Source organism: Culex pipiens, chromosome 3, assembly GCF_016801865.2.
Source record: "Culex pipiens pallens isolate TS chromosome 3, TS_CPP_V2, whole genome shotgun sequence".
NCBI lineage: Eukaryota > Metazoa > Arthropoda > Insecta > Diptera > Culicidae > Culex > Culex pipiens.
In genome coordinates, this window is record NC_068939.1 from 156,199,021 (window position 1) to 156,219,150 (window position 20,130).

At 37.0% G+C, this 20,130-nt stretch overlaps 1 protein-coding gene across 4 annotated transcripts in view; it reads right to left on the bottom strand.

Moving 5' to 3' along the window:
* LOC120415386 (uncharacterized) overlaps window positions 1-20,130 on the bottom strand; it is a 104,172-nt gene that overhangs the window by 49,849 nt on the left and 34,193 nt on the right. For 2 of the 4 annotated variants that reach the window (XM_052710564.1, XM_052710563.1), the window contains exon 1: window positions 1,904-2,173. The exons of 1 other annotated variant lie outside the window; for it this stretch is intronic. The gene's annotated coding sequence lies outside the window, so the exon portion shown is untranslated. Of the gene's footprint in view, window positions 1-1,903; window positions 2,175-20,130 lie in introns of those variants that run through there. One more of the 4 variants, XM_052710566.1, reaches the window with a different exon arrangement.

Sequence of the window (20,130 nt, forward strand, 5' to 3'; positions counted from 1 at the left end):
TTCCTGCTTTCGATCTCCGTTCCAGCCAACCTGGGCCAGCACATTACTGTTCATCAATCCACTGTCCCATCACCACCTCGTTCAGCCTGGTCTTTTCACGAGAAGGTCTGTGTTTGTCTTTTCACCGCGCGCCAAGTTGACGCCGAGCTTTACATCACTTTCACTCTTCTGCTTTGAATGCTGAACAGAAATATCTTCCTGCGCGATCACGTCGTCGTCGTCGCAAGTATCACGCTAAACCACTAGAAATTCCTTCATCGTCTCGTAGTTTGCCGTTTTCACTCTCATGAGCGCACACACACACACACAGTCCTTGCGAGCCGGAATATCCGGTTTGTCGACGTCTCTGTCTGTGCACTGTTTCTTCTCGATCACTTGCTTTGCGTAAGCTGGAGGTTCCTGGAGCACAGTGACCACGTGGTCACCCCAAATATCCACACACACACACGCTCGTTAAGGTTCACCGTGCAGGTTTCACCGCGTAGCACGCAACGCTAGGCACGCTACACCCAACTGGCAGTCGCATGATTGTGATGCATGGCGGCATGAAAGTATATCAGAATCTGCATGAAAACTGTCCTCATGCATTTTTTGCAATATAGGGGTATGACATTTTTGCCCGTTACCGACAATTATCGACATTACCGACGGCTTTTTGGTTGTATTTCACAAAAAAAACCCTCAACACAACGAGGATTGAACCACCAACTTCTTGGTTATTGATCCGACACGCTACCACCGCGCCATGGACGCTTGATGAAAAGTGAGTTAAAGAGCACCAACATATGCTTCTCTTTGGAGTGTTATATGTGTTGGTGAGAACTGCAGATCGCTGAAATGTTTACACGCGGGCAAAAATGATCTACGGGCTTGCTGCAAAAAATGTCATAAAATGTGACATTTTCTGCAGCAAATCTACTGTTGCAGATTTTGAGATATATTTTTCCTTAGGGTGTAGCTATTCCAATTTCTTCGCCGTGGTGTCTTCTCCATCAGCTGCAACTTCGAACGCCGCACATATATAGGTCACTACGGCCAGTACATACGCTCGACGGGGGGAGGTTGCCCACGAGGAGCGCATCATCAACACAAGAAGCGCACCGATAATCTCCTATAAATAATTCAGGTTCCTCACTGTTGGCGAAGACGTGAACACGCCGAAGAAAAAACCGTACAACTGAATTTGCCGTTTTTCACCTTGCCTCTTCACCGGCGATTTCGCGCGTTCCTTTTTTTATTTTTATAGGCGTTTTCGTTTGGCCACTTCTTCCACCTGGACGATCATCAATGCGATACCTTAAGCTACTTTTTGCTTGATTTGTTATTTTTTCCCATTAAGCACTTCACACATATCCCGGGGTCCATGCGGATCACGGAGAAAGCTATTGGTCGGCAGGTACTTCCTGATACGATCGATCACACGACTTCCCGCACACTTGCGGAGATCTGACAGGCGCACAAAGAATCCATAACGCGCACGATCTCCGCCAGGGGTCCAACCCGTGACGATGGCGTTACACTAGCAGGCGAGGTGGTGATGGACATGTTCCCGCCGAGTGATTGATGATTTGCCGGATTGGTCCGGCGCGGTTCAGATTCGGGAAAGACCCGTTGAATAGCACAGATTTAGGTGGAACTACCTCAACACTTGAAACAGTGATATCTTACTTAAGATACTCAACAGTCTACACACTCTTTGAACTTCAACAGGATACAGTTCGTTCTTCTAGTGACATTCGAAGATTACATCCTGGCGAAGTCCGAAGAGTCCTGCAGTAGCTATCCTGAAGATCACTGTTTCAGCATATCAGAGGTATTCCTTTGAAGATGCTATGAATCCACAACGAATTGGTCCCCAGATTGATTCCTCCATACAAATCTCCATACAAATCTCGAAACTTACACAAAAATATCACTCGATCGCACTACCGTTCCGGGTTTTGCCAACGTTCGCTGCGCACTTCCGTAACCGAACTTCGACTTAAACTGTTTCGTTCGCTAACTTGGGCTAGCGTATTAAATTAAAGGAAACTATCAAAAACTCTTTCGTTTCTTTTTCCCGTCGTTAACAAGGAGTCGCGGGGTTCGAAAATGATATACACACTCTTGGTGAGGAGAAAACTCGCTGCTGTGCTCTGCGAGAGCTCGACCGACAGTGTTAAAAAATAATTCCAAACTAAATGAAGTGTACGTTGGCCTGTTCCGCCAGGGGCCCGAGGCTCTCCCACTTTCTTTTCTTTCACTCGCGAGCCGGAATCACGTTCGGGCCTCCTTACCATCTCTCTTCGGGGGCCTCTCGCGTTTGCACCTGTGCTGAGTGCCCGCGGTCACTCACTCGATTGCGTAAACGGATCTCTTCGGCGTGAGTCACTCTCGCCCGGGCTGAAGGTCGTCGCCGCCGCCCGTAGTCGGGCGAAATTTCACTTTCATTCGAGGTGGAGTTGTGGTTTCGGTTCGGCTCGGCACCCGAAGTGGCGAGTGACCCGGTGAGTGACTCGCGATCGTTTCCCGAAGTGGGGGATCCGGATCTCTTTCGGGCGATCGCGACCGACGGTGAGATGTTTGTGCACTGATAAATCATGTAATGTACGACGACGACGACGATCGACCGCGAGAAAGTTTGATCTTCGTTTTGACGGTGATCGGGAGGGTGGAGGTGGTGAGCTGCCCGCGAAATAGCTGAGCTGTTACGTTGGAAGCAAATTTTGCAACATCGCTGATGTTGCGGAGTGAGTGTGGGTTTTTTGGAATTGACGTAAACTTGATTCATATTTGGGGTCGTTTGAGGATGTGGTCATTTTGGGGTAGGCATATCCTGCAGATGTTTCGAGAAATGATTCAGTTGAGATTTCGAAACAGTTTTCAATTTTAAACCTCTTGTCTGGCATGAGTAACAAGATGATTTGTTTTTCTGATTATATTTTGTAAAACAAGTTAAAATTGTTAAGCGAAACTAATTATTTAAAACAAAAATTAAGATATTGTCTGGCCAGGCGGCAATCACATATTTTACAAACTTATTTTTTTTAACGAAAATAGAAGTCTTTTCAACTGAAATGCATTTTCTTATGTTGATAAAAATATTAAACATGTTTGAGTTCGTTTAAAAATATTTGGATGTTTTTTTTGTAAAATTTCCTTGAACCATAAATCAAATTTGAAATGGCCTTAGTGAAATTGAAAGTTTTCCTTTTAATCTAGAAACTGATTTTTGAGATTGCGATTTATAGATTATTGGGCTGTTGATGGTTATGAGCAGGTAGGACAAAGTTGTTGATTATGAGCAAGACTATTTAGAAAATAGACCACGAAAAAAAAATCCGATTCTAATATTTCGCGTTATGAAAACTCTATTTTGATAAACTTTACATAATTTTAGGCCTGTTTATATTGTTTTGGTGGAATTTTATACTTTTTTTAATGTCAAATTTGAGTAATTTGAATGTAAATAATATGTGAATCTATAACTCGGGCCGTCGTAGTGAAAATATTAGATAAAAAGCTCAAGAGCAGTTCTCTACGAAATCGATCTCTCTTTTTGATTTTAATTTTTGTATTTTTTAATCCGGTTGAAACTTTTATGATGCTTTCGGTATGCCCAAAGAAGCCATTTTGCATCATTAGTTTGTCCATATAATTTTCCATACAAATTTGGAAGCTGTCCATACAAAAATGATGTATGAAAATTCAAAAATCTGTATCTTTTGAAGGAAATTTTTGATCGATTTGGTGTCTTCGGCAAAGCTGTAGGTATGGATAAGGACTACACTGAAAAAAATGAGACCCGGTTAAAAAAAAATTGGTGATTTTTTATTTAACTTTTTGTCACTTAAACTTGATTTGCAGAAAACCCTATTTTTTATTTTTTTATTTTTTTATATGTGTTAGGGGACATCAAATGCCAACTTTTCAGAAATTTCCAGGTTGTGCAAAAAATCTTTGACCGAGTTATAATTTGTATTTAATATTGATTTTTTCAAAAAAATTTCAACTTCATTTTTCGATGTAAAATCAAATTTGCAATCAACAAGTACTTTAGTAAAATTTTGATAAAGTGCACCGTTTTCAAACCACTAGTTGCTGAGATATCGACATTAGAAAATGGTGGGTTGTTTGGGTGAGACTTGAAAAACATCAATTTTCCTGTTTTTAAACCTAAGCATGGCAATATCTCAGCAACTAATGGTCGTATCAACAAAGTTCAGAATAGCAAAAAATAGAGAATTTTCTCAGCTTTTTAAAAATATTTTTTTCAAAAGTGGGCAAACATGTGCACTAATTTAAAAAAAAAAACTGCGACTTTTTTCAAAAAAGTTACCTGAAAAAAGCTAAAACTTGAAAACGGTGCACTTTATCAAAACTTGACTAAAGTACTTTTTGATTGCAAATTTGATTTTACATCGAAAAAAATCAGTATTGATTCAAAAATTCATAACTCGCTCAAAGATTTTTTGCACAACTTGGAAATTTCTGAAAAGTTGGCATTTAATGTCCCCTAAAACACATCAAAAAATAAAAAAAATAAGAATGGTATTTTTTTTTGCAAATCAAGTTTAAGTGACAAAAAGTTAAATAAAAAATCACAATTTTTTCACAAAATTTCCTTCAAAAGATACAGATTTTTGAATTTTCATACATCATTTTTGTATGGACATCTGCCAAATTTGTATGGAAAATTTTATGGACAAACTAATGATGCAAAATAGCTTCTTTGGGCATACTGAAGGCACCAAAAAAGTTTCAGCCTGATTAAAAAATACAAAAAAATAATTCCACTGCGACCAATTATAGGAATACTAACTTAAGTCAGTGGATATTTTAAAACAAGATTTTAGAAAATTTAAACATGAACATGTTAGGTGACAATACTAGCAAAAGCAATTTAAAAGTACTTAATTTGCAAAAGTAAACTAGAACAAAATTAGCTCTATTTTTTTTAATGTAAGAAAAGTGTCAGGAGTTCAACAATAGCTCTTCAAGATAGCTACCGCATAGAAGTTTGAACTTTATCCTGCCGCGGGTCAAATTCCTATGCTGTAGCTATCTTGAAGAAATCTTTTTATTACATGGGTATATTTGTCCTCTAATGTGTAAAAAAAACTTTTTCCAACATAAAAGCTCAAAGAAAATAAAACACTTAATAAAATTTCATCATCGTTGCCACCTGTAGATTTAGTAACATTGTGAATCCATTACGATTCTTTGATTTGTAATTTAAGTTGGAATGAGATCATATCACGTAATCGAGGCTATTAAGCTGAATAAATTATTCGTTAACATCAATTTGCTCCGCTTCAAGTTGGTTCACCAAACAAAAGCGAACGTTCATAGCCCTTCTTCGAATATTAATCAGTCTTTCGCTCCGTTCCGGTCATCGAAGCAATTTTCCCAAAAGAAATAATTGATTAGATAATCTCAAAAAGGCGCACGCTCTCCGTTCAAACATCAGTCAAAATAATATTATAATATTATATTCAATTTTCCAGCCCCAGCCAGTGTAGTGCATCCAACTGTTATCACAATTAGACCCTCCATTCACCGCGTCGATTTAGATGTAAAATGGTACATTACGCAACCCTCTCCGCGGGGTTGAAGACTCTCTGCATGACGCTGGAAAACCTTTCGAAAATCGTGCCCGAAGAGCGCTTTTCCCGCAAGTGACTTGAACGCGTTTTCGGCGACGAACCTCGCACGCACCGTTTCGTTCATCATCTTCAACTCTTCAAGCCGCCGCAAGGAGGCGCTGTGAACCATTTCTTCTTCCACGAAGAGTACGTAGCTCATTAGCGGGCCGTAATTTTTCTCTTATGCTCATTGAAAATCAAAAGTGTTTTCGCCGCCAGATGGTGAAGGGAATACGCTGTACCGAGGCAGGTCTAATGGGTTTACGGGCGCCGATGATGGATGCGGTCATGTGCCTCTCGAGCATTACTGCAGTTCGTCAGGATACGTGAGTCTCGAAACCCCCGTTGACGTACACCCCCGTGGAAAGTTTGCAAAACTGGTGCACAGACGGTGCGACCTCCTCGTGCAAGCGAGGGTGTTAATTGGACTGCATCCGGATGCTTTCACTTCAATTTGCCTTCGAGAGTACTTCGCTGTACCAGAGAGATACCTCAGCGAGATTTACGACCACGGTAGCGCATCATCTTCGACCGTCCTTGAACGACTTCAGCGACGGAACACATCTTCTCGAGTGACTCCTTCTCGACGGGGCTCTCACAACGACTGGTCGTTGCATAACCCAGCCGGATACCGAATGAGTAATGATATTTTTATAGCTGTGCAAGTCGGTCGAAGTTGGTCACCGGCGATGCAACTGCGCTGCATAAATGGTATTACCTCAAACATCCGTGACGGACCTGGGTATTATCCACCAGCAACTCGAGCGGCGGGGCCGTGACAATAATTGGAACACTCTCTATGAGCTCGATCGTTTGGCCTAAGGTCCACAAAGAAAAAAACGACTCGGCGTGGGAGGTTGCGAAAGCTGGTTGCTGTTGAGTCAGCAGTCCTGCAAAGCCGCGGAGTGCGGATTGTGGGTCAACGTGCGCGGCCCCCTTCTTAAGGTGTGGTAATGTTATTCAATAATCGCGCAAAAGACGTCACACCAGCTGATGTGTTGTCCTACTATTTGGAGGGACATGCCGGATGAAAGCGAAATCGATACGCGTGAGTCACATGGTGATGAAAGTGTTTTTTTTAGTTCTGAAGATTAAAAATGTACATTTTTGGAGACATTATGACAGCACGTCTGTGGTGACATTGTGGGAAAGTGGTTGGGGATAAACGCGGAGGCTGCCTGTTTTCAGGACTTTTTTGTGCTAAATTATAAGTTTTTGCCAATATGACATCAGTTGTGAGTAATTACCAAGCGGATCTGGTGATGGTACTGACCTGAAACGAATATGGAAAGATTGGATTTAATATTGTAGAAAAGTTTTGCTGGGGAAATTTTCTTATGGTTAAAATAAGTAAATGAATTCGTGCGTTTATGTGAATGCAAAATTATGAATTTTTATCTTCAAACCATGTTGATTTTCAGTGCTATTCTGGGTGTCCCAGTCTGTTAAGATTTTTGTAATTTTGTTTATTTTGCATTTTGGTTTGTTTTTGTTTTTTAGTATTTTTGCATTTTTGTATTATACTTATATTATATTATATTTTAGTATTTAAGTATTTTAGTATTTTAGTATTTTAGTATTTTAGTATTTTAGTATTTTAGTATTTTCGTATTTTAGTATTTTAGTATTTTAGTATTTTAGTATTTTAGTATTTTAGTATTTTAGTATTTTAGTATTTTAGTATTTTAGTATTTTAGTATTTTAGTATTTTAGTATTTTAGTATTTTAGTATTTTAGTATTTTAGTATTTTAGTATTTTAGTATTTTAGTATTTTCGTATTTTAGTATTTTAGTATTTTAGTATTTTAGTATTTTAGTATTTTAGTATTTTAGTATTTTAGTATTTTAGTATTTTAGTATTTTAGTATTTTAGTATTTTAGTATTTTAGTATTTTAGTATTTTAGTATTTTAGTATTTTAGTATTTTAGTATTTTAGTATTTTAGTATTTTAGTATTTTAGCATTTTAGTTTTTAAGCATTTTAGTTTTTAAGCATTTTAGTATTTTAGTGTTTTAGTATTTTAGTATTTTAGTATTTTCGTATTTTAGTATTTTAGTATTTTAGTATTTTAGTATTTTAGTATTTTAGTATTTTAGTATTTTAGTATTTTAGTATTTTAGTATTTTAGTATTTTAGTATTTTAGTATTTTAGTATTTTAGTATTTTAGTATTTTGTATTTTAGTATTTTAGTATTTTAGTATTTTAGTATTTTAGTATTTTAGTATTTTAGTATTTTAGTATTTTAGTATTTTAGTATTTTAGTATTTTAGTATTTTAGTATTTTAGTATTTTAGTATTTTAGTATTTTAGTATTTTAGTATTTTAGTATTTTAGTATTTTAGCATTTTAGTATTTTAGCATTTTAGTATTTTAGTGTTTTAGTATTTTAGTATTTTAGTATTTTAGTATTTCAGTATTTTAGTATTTTAGTATTTTAGTATTTTAGTATTTTAGTATTTTAGTATTTTAGTATTTTAGTATTTTAGTATTTTAGTATTTCAGTATTTTAGTATTTTAGTATTTTAGTATTTTAGTATTTTAGTATTTTAGTATTTTAGTATTTTAGTATTTTAGTATTTTAGTATTTTAGTATTTTAGTTTTTAAGCATTTTAGTATTTTAGTGTTTTAGTATTTTAGTATTTTAGTATTTTAGTATTTTAGTATTTTAGTATTTTAGTATTTTAGTATTTTAGTATTTTAGTATTTTAGTATTTTAGTATTTGAGTATTTTAGTATTTTAGTATTTTAGTATTTTAGTATTCAGTATGTTGATATTAAAGAATTTATATTTTTTTTTGTATTTTAATATTTTAGTGTTTTTGTACTGTCGTATTTTTGTTATTTAGTATTTTTTGTTTTAATATTTTAGTATTTTAGTATTTTAGTATTTTAGCATTTTAGTTTTTAAGCATTTTAGTTTTTGTGCATTTTAGTATTTTAGTGTTTTAGTATTTTAGTATTTTAGTATTTTAGTATTTTAGTATTTTAGTATTTTAGTATTTTAGTATTTTAGTATTTTAGTATTTTAGTATTTTAGTATTTTAGTATTTTAGTATTTTAGTATTTTAGTATTTTAGTATTTTAGTATTTTAGTATTTTAGTATTTTAGTATTTGAGTATTTTAGTATTTTAGTATTTTAGTATTTTAGTATTCAGTATGTTGATATTAAAGAATTTATATTTTTTTTTTGTATTTTAATATTTTAGTGTTTTTGTACTGTCGTATTTTTGTTATTTAGTATTTTTGTGTTTTAATATTTTTGTTGCATTTTTTTGTTTTTTTTTTTGCATCCATTTTTTGTATTTTGTTCATATTTTTTTGTATTTTTAAATTTTGTTTTTTTTTGCATTTTTTATATTTTGTTATTTTTTTGTATTTCTGGCATTTGTATTTTCAATGTTCAAAAATTCTGTTGCTAAGATTTTGAATACATAGAAATGTCCAGATTGTTGATTGATTGTATATATTTTTTATTTATTAACACTGAAACTCCCAAGTAACATTTTTAAACCAACTAGCCACTACCTAGTTTTATTGAGGTTTTATGATAGCATCTTGATTGCTTTATAGTTTTATTTAGGCATTCACCGCAACCAATTAGCAAGAGCTAATTAGTAGGCTCTAACAAGGTTTTATGCCTCGGACATAAAACCTCGTGACAATAAAAACTAAATGGCTTTTAATAAGGTTTTATAAAAGTTTTAAGAGAGTCTTGAAAACCCAATGGCAATGTCATGCTAAACGGTTTTATCGCATGCTTTTTTTAAAACCCAGGGTGTTTTAGCTGTCAAGTGCCATTAGGCATGTAAAAAGCTTACTTAAAACCATAAGCTCCTGAAAAAGCATTTAACGCGGCCCATTAGCATTGCATAAATATGGCGCTAAACGCGTGTTCTGATTGAATTTGATCAACCGCCATCTTGGTTGAAAAAATAGAAAACTGAAAATTTTTATTTAAATTTGATGAAAACACACATTTATGCTGAATTTCTGGTATGATTAATATAGCGATAGATGTTTAAAAATATTTTGAACATTTTTTTCAAAGAATTGCAATAAAATATTTTTTAACATTAAACACTATGATTACAAAATATTGATTTTTGATGAAGCGAGTTGAATTTTTTGGCTCTATCTCCCCTACATTTATCAATAAAATTTCAATCGCAGCTGAATGAGCCATCAATTGCGAGAAAAAAGCTTTCCAATTATTTGGATTACCTCTAATATCTATTATTTATTATCGCCATTTTTGACAACCATCTCCATAATTTCATTTGGCAAGACGAAGACTTAATTTTGCCAAAATAAAACCTATTTGGCAAAAGACGTTTGAAGACGTATGAAATGTCATTTTTCCATAACTCCTGACTAGGTTTTAACAAAGGTTTTATCAAGGCTTTGAGGATGTTGTTAGGATTCAGTTGTAAAGCCTTGAACTCCTATGAAGGTTTTATGAATAGGCCGTAACAACCTTTTGCGGAGGTGCTTTTGGGTTTTAAGTGGGGTTTATCATGGTTCTGGGGATTTTGTTACGACTAAGGGGTTTTAATGTTGGTTTTGGCTGATAGGTTTTATAGCGGTTGTGACAGCTTTGATAAAGCCTAAAATGTTACTTGGGCTCCTTTCTTCTTCATAATGTTGAACTTAAAAAGCATAAAACAATGATTTTATGAACATCACTTGACTAATCAAAAGCTTAGGCAAATTTAAAACATTGACACGATTGATATAAGATAATGACAAATATCATTCTAAAATAACTTTTTATACGGAATTCTAAGAAATCCAATCTACATTTTCGTGTTTCACAAGCAATTTACAATTCGCCTCTCTGGAGCCGTTTGATCAATTAAAATAACAATCGAATAGCCTAAATTGGTAATAATTGATCAAAATTTACTTTGAAAATTAAACGTCAGCTGCAGTCAGTCCTTTTCAAATTCTCGGAATTGACTTGTTCTAAAATTTCTACCCAATTCAACTGCGATGAAAGCAATTTGAGCATCTACATAATTATTTGTAAAATTAAAACAACCACAGTGCAGACATCCTTTCTGGCTTTAATCCCAGCATCGGCAGTCCCTTCCTGCTCAGCTTTTGACATCTCCCCTGGACCGGTTCCCACTTAGGCTGTCAGGATGCGCGGTCCCGTAGATCAAACAGGATTTTTTTTGGTCTCTGGACGGCTCAGGAAGAAGAGTAGGATCAAACATAATGGCGCTGCTTCGATAAACCATAAGAAAATTGATAGGAATTTTAATTCCCCCACGCAATCAAGCCTAGAAGAATAGAAGCCCAATACACGAATCGGAATGCTTGAACCGTCCTTTACAGTTGAATCCATCGTTTGTTTTTGTTCGTTTCGTTCTGCCCTGTGTGAGATCCTGAACGTGCACCCGTATAAAGGAGCCTCAGTCGGGGTCTCCGCTTTGGACGCTTTCTTGAGTTCGACTCGATGTGACTCGAGGCAACCAAAACAGATCCTGACCCTAATCCGTTAATAATTACTCCGGCCCCGTGACCTGCTCAATGCCGGGCGACCTCCGGGTTGGATTTTGGAGACCACGCTAGGGTGAAGCAGTTTAAATTGATTTAAATTTCTCCGAGCAACTTCGCGCTGCGGGATCATTAATTACGGCACAGGTTCTCGGCGGTGTTCTAGATGTGGAATCCTGACAGTCGTGATTTAACCTCAAAGCCCAGCAGTGAATCAATCAATCACACGCTTTTCTCGGTTCGTTATGGGTTTTGTACTCCGTGGGATGATCCCATGGGTTCTTGGCAGGAACCGAACGGTGATGAGTGATGGTTTGTTGATTGATGCCCGATGGGTGGCTTTCAACGGCTTGCCGTGCCTTACATGGGACTATTGTGAAACTTACAATACAATGTAAACATGTTGTTCGTTAACTTGTCAGGTCATCATCACATTAGATCAAATTTGATAAATCACACAAGGAAGCTTACAATCATGCGATGCGCCTTTCTACAAGGCTGGTACAATGCAACGTTGTCACCCTATTGAGTCATCAAATTATGACAAATCACTGTAACGACAGTCCAAAACATTACATCACGAAAAAACTAGGATGTTTCGCATACTAATGCCGCGCACTTGTGACACAATAGCAACAACCAATTTAATATGACGCAAATCAAACCGCGGTCCTTAAAAAACAACCGGCGCGCCGGTGAACGTGCCCATCAACGTATTAAATTTAATCACGCTGAAGACACTCCAAAAAACTTCGTCACTCGAGGCCTCCTCGAGTCTTTCCTCTATTGCCCGTCACAGTTTGCGGGTCAAAAACAATGCGATTGTTCTATTGTGTCAGCGCAGTTGAGCGCGATGCGGGTTATGATCGCGCGTTGACTTGTTCAAACAGGGTCTCCAAACGGTAGTAGTGAAGAAGGCTGAAAGGAGGCCAGGTTGCATAAAAAATATCAGCTAATTATCATACCGCCACCTTTGGCAGTCGTCGTCGTCGAAGGTGCGACAAACGAAAGTGAAAACACAATAAACAGAGAGTTTCACTTTCTGCCATTCTAGCCAGATGTCAGGTGGTGAATTTATGGACGTCGAACCGATATGGGTAACTGAAGCATGTCGAGTTGGACTTGCGCGATGTTTGTTCTTTAGTTTGAATCTACTGTACTGTTTTCGCCAGCCTTTCTTACAAGTCGACCATCACATGAGTGTTTTTCAGACTACTTTCTAAACGTCCAAAATTCCATAAATTTGTGTGAAAATTCAGGTTTTGGAGTTGTTTGCAATTCTGGTCATGTCTGTAACATAAACATTCCCCATTCTTTTTAACTGATCAACTCGAACAAACGGTACCTATTGGGAGATTTAGTTTCGGCTAACACATTTTTATGTCAAAGAATTTCATCGCAGGGATTCCAAGACCTCCATCGTAGCCATTGTCCTAAGTTTCTCTCAAATCGCAAAAAAAAACCCTTCTCGAGTGTCCCAAAATGCGTAAATCCCATTAGGCTAATATCACTTTCACAAACCTCCCAAGCTGGCTGGCCGGGCTATCGTTCCGCCTCGCAGGACAAGCGGAACTAAGCCAATCAGCGAAGTTATGACCATCTCACGGAGGCCATTTGGAGGACGTGGAGGCGTTCCGTGAATGCGTACGCGGATTTGAACGTAAAGCTCGTTCAACCGCGAGCCACACTTCAATTGGTTCGACGAGTTTGTGGCCCAAATCCGGAGCACGGGATCTCGAGAGATCGTCATTGCGTGATCGGCAATTAGAGGGCCTCGGGAGCGGTACAGTAAGGACTCGTTGATTTGACATTGACTGTTTTAAAGCGGTTTTACTGTACTTTGAAACCGATAGGACCTGGTCAAGATTAGGATATCAGCATATCGCAGTGCTTCATTACAGTCGATTTCGTTTTCATCGAGATTTCGTGATCATCACCTAAACCACCAGGTAAACAAAGTCTTCAAAGCCGCCAGCCGAAACAAAGTTATTGTGACTTTCCTCTCGAAATTCACCCTATAATTAGCAATTGTCATTCAGACCTTAACCAAGCGGCCACCCCGGCCCAGGGAAAGGTGAGAAAATGAAGAAAGTGAAGATCACGGCTTCGTTGACTGATTGGATGATGAAGATTTCAGTTCGACCGGCCTGTAAGCCATGTTGACAGAGCGATCGCGTATTGTTGTGGGACCGTAAACGAAGAAAAGACGAACGGCAAAACAATCGGAATAATTCGTTTGTCATTTAAAAGACGGTATTGATTTAATTTGAAAGCGTTTTTCGGCTAAGCTGTTTATTTGTGGCACTTTCCTTTCCGATTGCGGTGGACCCTTTTGTTTGTGGTTAGGGTGAAGCATTTTCGTTTTGGTCGTGGTTATCTGGAACACTTGGGAGTGGTTCCGGATCAGATTGTAAAGGAATTTCAATAATAAGATACAGTAAACACTCGGCAGTTTGCCATTCTTTGTAGTACATTTGAAACAGGGGGGCGACATTTGGGCGATATCTATATCTCACTACAGGCAGCTCGACCGCAGCCATCACCAGCTGTCATTTACGGCACCAAAACAAAGCCAGAACAAAAGAACAGCTGTTCATTACGGAACCAAAACAAATCAACTGCGCACTGTAAAAAAGTACAAAAACTTCTGGCATAAAATGTAAAGAAACTGATGATTTTTGTCATGTAAAATTACACCGCAATTCAAGTTTAAAAGGTACTGTATGTTTTTGAGGGGATTTTTTCTCAATTTATGTGCAAAATAAACTACTAAAGTTGGGATCCTTAAGAACACATCTGGCTGACAACTTTATTTAAAGTTGTACTTTTATCACATGAAACATTCAACTTAAGTACTGTGTATTTTGACTTTTACTACGGTAAATCAAAATTTACGTTATGAAAAAAAAAAAAATATTAATAAAAAAAATGTTTACTGTGCGCAGTTTGCACGTGATATTGATCTCAACCCCCAAGATTTGAAATCCCCCTGATTTGAAAACATTTGGATCAAACATCTGCAACATGTTTGATACGCCCATAGAGATAGCGAACGAATTGGGTACTAAAGCCCAAAGTAAATTTTTATGTACAACGGTAAAAAACACGATTAAAACCATTTCTGATCACTTTTTTTCATTTTAATGCAAAAAAAGTATTGACAAGACAACATTTTTTCGATGGATCAACTATGGTCCCCTTGGAACGAGCTGTCAAGTAGGAACTTTTCTGTCAAGAAAAACCGCGAGGTTCATTTTTCCAAATTGGGTCCTAAAATGAAGCTTAGATTGCTGATATTATGGTTTACATCGATAAATCTTATTTTTCTGAGTACAATGACCCTTTGTACGGCCACAAAGAGTTTAAAATGGATTTTTAAATCAATTATGAAAAATTAACCTTGCGGTCCTTCTTGATAGAAAAGTTCCTACTTGACAGCTCGTTTTAAGGGGACCATAGTTGATCCATCGAAAAAATGTTGTCTTGTCAAAAAATAAAAATTTGCATTAAAATGAAAAAAAAAAGTGATCAGAAATGGTTTTTGATCGTGTTTTTTACCGTTGTACATAAAAATTGACATAGGGCTTTAGTACTTAATTGATTCAAAAATCCATTTTAAACTCTTTGTGGTCGTACAAAGGGTCATTGTACTCAGAAAAATAAGCTTTATCGCTGTAAACAATAATATCAGCAAACTAAGCTTCATTTTAGGACCCAATTCTCTGACAACTTTGACAGAAGCTCTGGAAAAGTATGTGAAGTAGCAGCCCAGTCACGGCGTTCTGGCAGAGTTCTAAAAGAGCTGGATATTCAAGCAGCATTTTAACAGAAATGTTAGGACCATTATAGCAGAACCAGCTTTGCTAGAATATTTCGTGACTGGTCGAACGCAACCCTGCTAGAACAGTGGAACATTGCTGCTAGAATGCTGTAAGAATATCCAGCTCTGTGAGAACTCTGCTAGAATCCTGCTAGAACGTCGTGACTGGGCGCTCTCCCTCTTCGTATTGTCCGTTTCGCTCAAAGGTGCACGCCTCGCGGCATCTCAGAACGTGCCGCAAACAACGATTTTCAGCACTTTTAGAGCAATAAATTACATTTTCCAATGCACCAAGTAATTTATTGACAATTGTCGGCACCCTCCGCAAACGTCAAACCATGCAAATTTGTTGCCGGATTTTTACCGGAAGAAATCCGGAAAAAGATCCGGCATCAACTTTGTACTTGTTTGACGTTTGCGGAGGGTGCCGAAAAATGAAAACAAATTACAGCAACAATGCCAAGCGTTTCGAACAAGAAGAACAACAAAAACAAAACGCACAGTATGGGATTTGACAGCGCGCATTTACTGACAGTGACTGATTTGCCGCGAGTCTTTTTAAGCAATCCGAGCAATACTTTTATTCTATATTATTGAACCTACAAGCGATTTGTAAACTACAAGAATGACAAGATATCTTGCAATTGGTTGGCAAATGAGTTGACAGCGGATGTCAGTTGCTTGGTCATCACTGAATGTGAGAGAAGTTTGGTTTAGGTGTACTAACTGCCTGCAAAATCATTGAAATTTGTCAAAAAACGCTTTTATAATAAATTTAGTCTCAAAAGAACCAGGGTTCTACTATACTTTCATCCTTATACCAATTTTTCACAGATTTAAAGGGCGTTCCATCGCCTAAATGTCGAACACTTTATGTCGCGCCCAAAACTTGACCACGGCGCTCTGGCGGCGGCACCCTTTTGGGAAACGCCAGAGAACGTCGTACGGCGATCAATAAAAATAAATTAAATTAATTGTACATGATGTCTGGCCGGCGACCATCTGCTTGCGGTGGACATAAAACTTTAAAAACACACCAAGCGAGTGTGCCCTTTATGGGCTCGAAACTACTGGTTCTCGCACCGGCCCCGGTCGGCGTCACTGTCACATTTCCGTCAACTCGTTGGTACAGTCATTTGTCAACCGCGTCCCAAGTGGTAATTTGGGACCCAGCGCGCCCGGCTAGTAAAAGTGAAGGTTTAACGCGTCCACTTTTTGGTCGCACAGAGTTGGCCGGCCGGACGTGGAAGTTGTGAGTCGTTCACAAAAAAGCAGTGTTTTGGCGGTTGTTTCGGGTTTAATGAAGACTTGCTGAAAAGAAAGTGAAAACCGATCGTCTCTAAGCTATGTTCTGTTTGAAATTGTTTAACACGTTAAATTTTGTGCAGATTTCGATGCCTCACCTTTAGACCTTCACAGATCCCAAAAAATCGATTTCAATCTTATGATATTCAACAAAAACCGGAAAAACTCCTTGCATTGTTGTCACTCTTTTTCATATGAAAAAAGTTTCGATCTGTTCTTGCTATCTTGACACACGCTGTAAGTGCGCCAACTGGCCAAAGGGATTTTGGTCAGAACGCATTTGACACACGTACATACCCAACTACTGTAATCATTTTTAATCCCAACTCGGGACTCCGGCAACCAAATTCAAACAAACTTCGGGACAATGCAAAGAAAGGTCAGCCAAACAAAATGTGTTTGTTATTGTGTAGGTACGTGCTTTGGGGTTTGTTTATTCAAGGTCAACCATTGCGTTTATCTCGGAACGTCAAAAAGCAACGTGCGACAATATAGCACGTACACGTCGATTTGATGTAAAAAATTTAGCTGTTTTGGGAGTCAGAGTCTACAGCACTGAAAATAACTCACTGAAGTTTTGATATCACAACATATTCAAAAAATTAAAAGTCCTCAACCAAAGCTCAAATCCAAAACAGCTAGCGTTATTCATCATCCGCTTAACGTTCCTCAAAAGGAGTCGAAATTGGTCCTAATACGACTCTCCCTTATCTAGGAGCCCGAATCTTAACCCTTTTAACGAAAAACTGGTCCGAAACCGAAAAACCAGTTTTCGGAATCGTTTATTTCCCCCTTGACCATGCAGTTAATCGCCTTCGGCCAAAGTCCCTTCTTCAATTCCACCTCCAGCAGCAGCAGCAGGAGGATGCAGCCAAGTCGTGAAGCATTTAATTCCGAATTCCAAATCAGGCTGCCCAGTGGCGGCGGCGGGTGTGGGAAGGATTGTGTGAGAGAAACAAAACCTGAACCCCGCACTGTGTGACTCTGGATGATGAATGAAAAGACAATTAAAAACGGTTGAATCGACAATTAAGAGTGAGGTGAGGTAGAGCAAGCGGAATCTAATTCGGCGTCATTGGTTCGAATTATTTTCAAATTTCGGGTAATTTTGTTCCATCGAAGAAATTAGTCTGCAGTTCCCACCAGGAGTTGGGCCAGGGCAAGCCGTACCGAATGCCTCACCATGTCAGATTTGTCTTCCAACCGTCGCGGGAAACAATGACGCGCTGCTTGCAGTACAAATTGAAACTGGAAAACTGGAAATGAATGGAATTCCGATCCGGTTGATGTACGATTAAAAGGACAGGATTGGGTGTACCGCGTAGAGGCAGCGACGCCTAACGACCTGCTGGACTGACACTCTTGGGTCGAGACGTGGTGCCACCGTGTCACCTAAAAATTAGGTCACCACGGTGTGGCTTCATGAAGTTGATCGTTAGTCCATGCGTGACCTCCGGCTTTTCGGCTAGTGTGTGGGAGGTTTTGATTATGATTTGATGGAATTGGTTGGAGGTGGAGCATTGAATTTCTTGTAACAAATAACTTGAGATACAAATGGAACATAGACTGTTGAAACGGCACTCTTTTCACCGCCAAAATTAACAGTACTGAAAAGTACTTTTTGCAATTCCGTCGTGAAACTACTTACTTTTCCTGTCATTCTTGAACGACGAAATAGCCTACAGAATCGAATAGCAACACTTTTCAAAATAAATGCTGAAAAATTCTACTTTTCAGCACTTATTTCGAAAAGTAACAGTTTCAACATTTTTTTTATTGAAACGATTTATTGACAAAATACATGAAAATTTGACTTAAAATTTCACTCAATGGGTGTTTTTTGGAATTGCAGAAAATGTTATATGGAACTTGTTGCAAAACTTTTTTTTTCAGCACTCTGCGTATTTATCCAACGAGGTGTACGACTCGTGCTGAAATAATCCTCTTTTTGCAACTTGTTGCATAAACTACTATTTTGGTATCTATTTCAGGGCTGAAAATTTCAAAACGAGAAATAAAATTAGCAATGCCCTGTTCCCGAAATACATTTTTTTAATATAAAAAAAGTGATTTGTTTTCGGAGATCAAAAACGCATCTTTTGCGCTAGAGTTTAGGGCAATAAAAAATCTGAGCTATAATTTTTGGAATAAAAAAGTTTTTGTACAATATTGAATAATTATGGTTTTACAAATATATGAAAAAAAAAATATACAGTTTTTTCTGTTCGAAAAGCTGAGAAGATGTTCTGTAATTGTCCTCTCTAAACAAAGTTGATCGGACTGCTGGTTGTTGAGATATAGCCCGCCTCAATGTTTAAAATTTGTGAAAAGTTAGTTTTCCTCAATTTTCAACTAAAGATATCTCAAAAACTGTTGGTTCGATTTTCAATGTTGGAAAATGAAATCATTGTGAAATGTTTTTTTCTCATTTCAATTATTATTTATTTTGAATCTTTTTGCCAAAATTATAAAAATAAAAAAATATTCTGAATTTCAAATTAATTAAAAAAATTGAGCAGATCTCTAGAATGTAGCAAAAACCCTGATTTTAAATAATTTTAGTATTTATTAATTTGTAAACTTTGTCTATTAATTCCTTTTGACCAAATAAGCCATTTTGTCTCATTAGCTTTTTTTATACAAGTCTTCATACATGTATCTCAAGAAGAGATTTTCAGATCGATTTGGTATCTTGGGCAATTTTGTAGGTTAGGATTAGGATTATTGAGAAAAAAATTGTTACACTCTAAACACAAATCACTTATTTCTTAAAATAACTTTTTATCACAAAAACTCGTTTTTGACACACTTTACCCCCTTTGATTTTCTTCATTTTAAAAAATAACAAAAATGAGTTTTTCTACCCAACTGACCCTCAATTTTCAACAGATGATATCTTGGAAACCATTGAATTTATTTTCAATGTAAAAAGTTAAACTTGTGTGAAATTTTCAAAACTCCTTGAAAAAAAATATTTTCTGATTTTTTTTTCATATTATTTTGTAGAGAGTTTTCTCAGCTCTTCGAATATTTTTTTTCAAATATGGATTAGGACATTCTTAAAAAAATAAAAAAAAGGCAATTTTTTTGAATAATTTAACATTAAAAATAGCTATAACTCAAAAACGGTGCACTTTATCAAAATTTAACAAAAATACTTTTCTATTTAGAATTAAATTTTAAATCTACAAATGATTTTTTGATTATGTTTTGTGTGCAATTTGGATATTTTCAAAAAACGCATTTTTAAATAAAATCTGGCTTGGCCAAAAAGAAAACATCCATCATATCTCACAGTTCAAAAGTTGGCACTTTTTGTCTACTAAAACTTATCAAAAAATTTAAAAATCGAATTGATCGAATCTGTAATTTCTGCGACCGTAAACTAAACATCGTTCCAACTTTTGTGTAGCGATTACACTTGCAGAAAAAAGTTGGAACGATGTTTTCGATCGCAGGAATCACAGATTTGATGAAATCGAGTTCTGCAAGTTGAAGTTACCGTTCCAACTTTTTTTGGGGGTTTGTTTGTTGGAATGATAAGGGTTTTGTAGGTTCTCAGGGTTTTTAGTAGTAACTTCATGACATTATTTTTTTTAGAAATCCTATCAACTCACACAGGAACCACGATCAGGAAACAACAGCGTTGCATTCCGTTCGAGCCGTGTTTCAAATATTTTCAAAATATGCAATCTCATCGAGTCATTTTCTCACAAAAGGGCTCACATTCCCCGGTATTCGTAAAAGCTTTCTTCCCCTCGCCCGTCACTCACCCGCAGCCCTTTTAATCGATTTCCTATTTTTTTCATCCAAAACGGACGCTTAGAGACCTCCCTGACACTCGGAGTTACATCAGCCAGCAGCGTATCAGGCCAGGC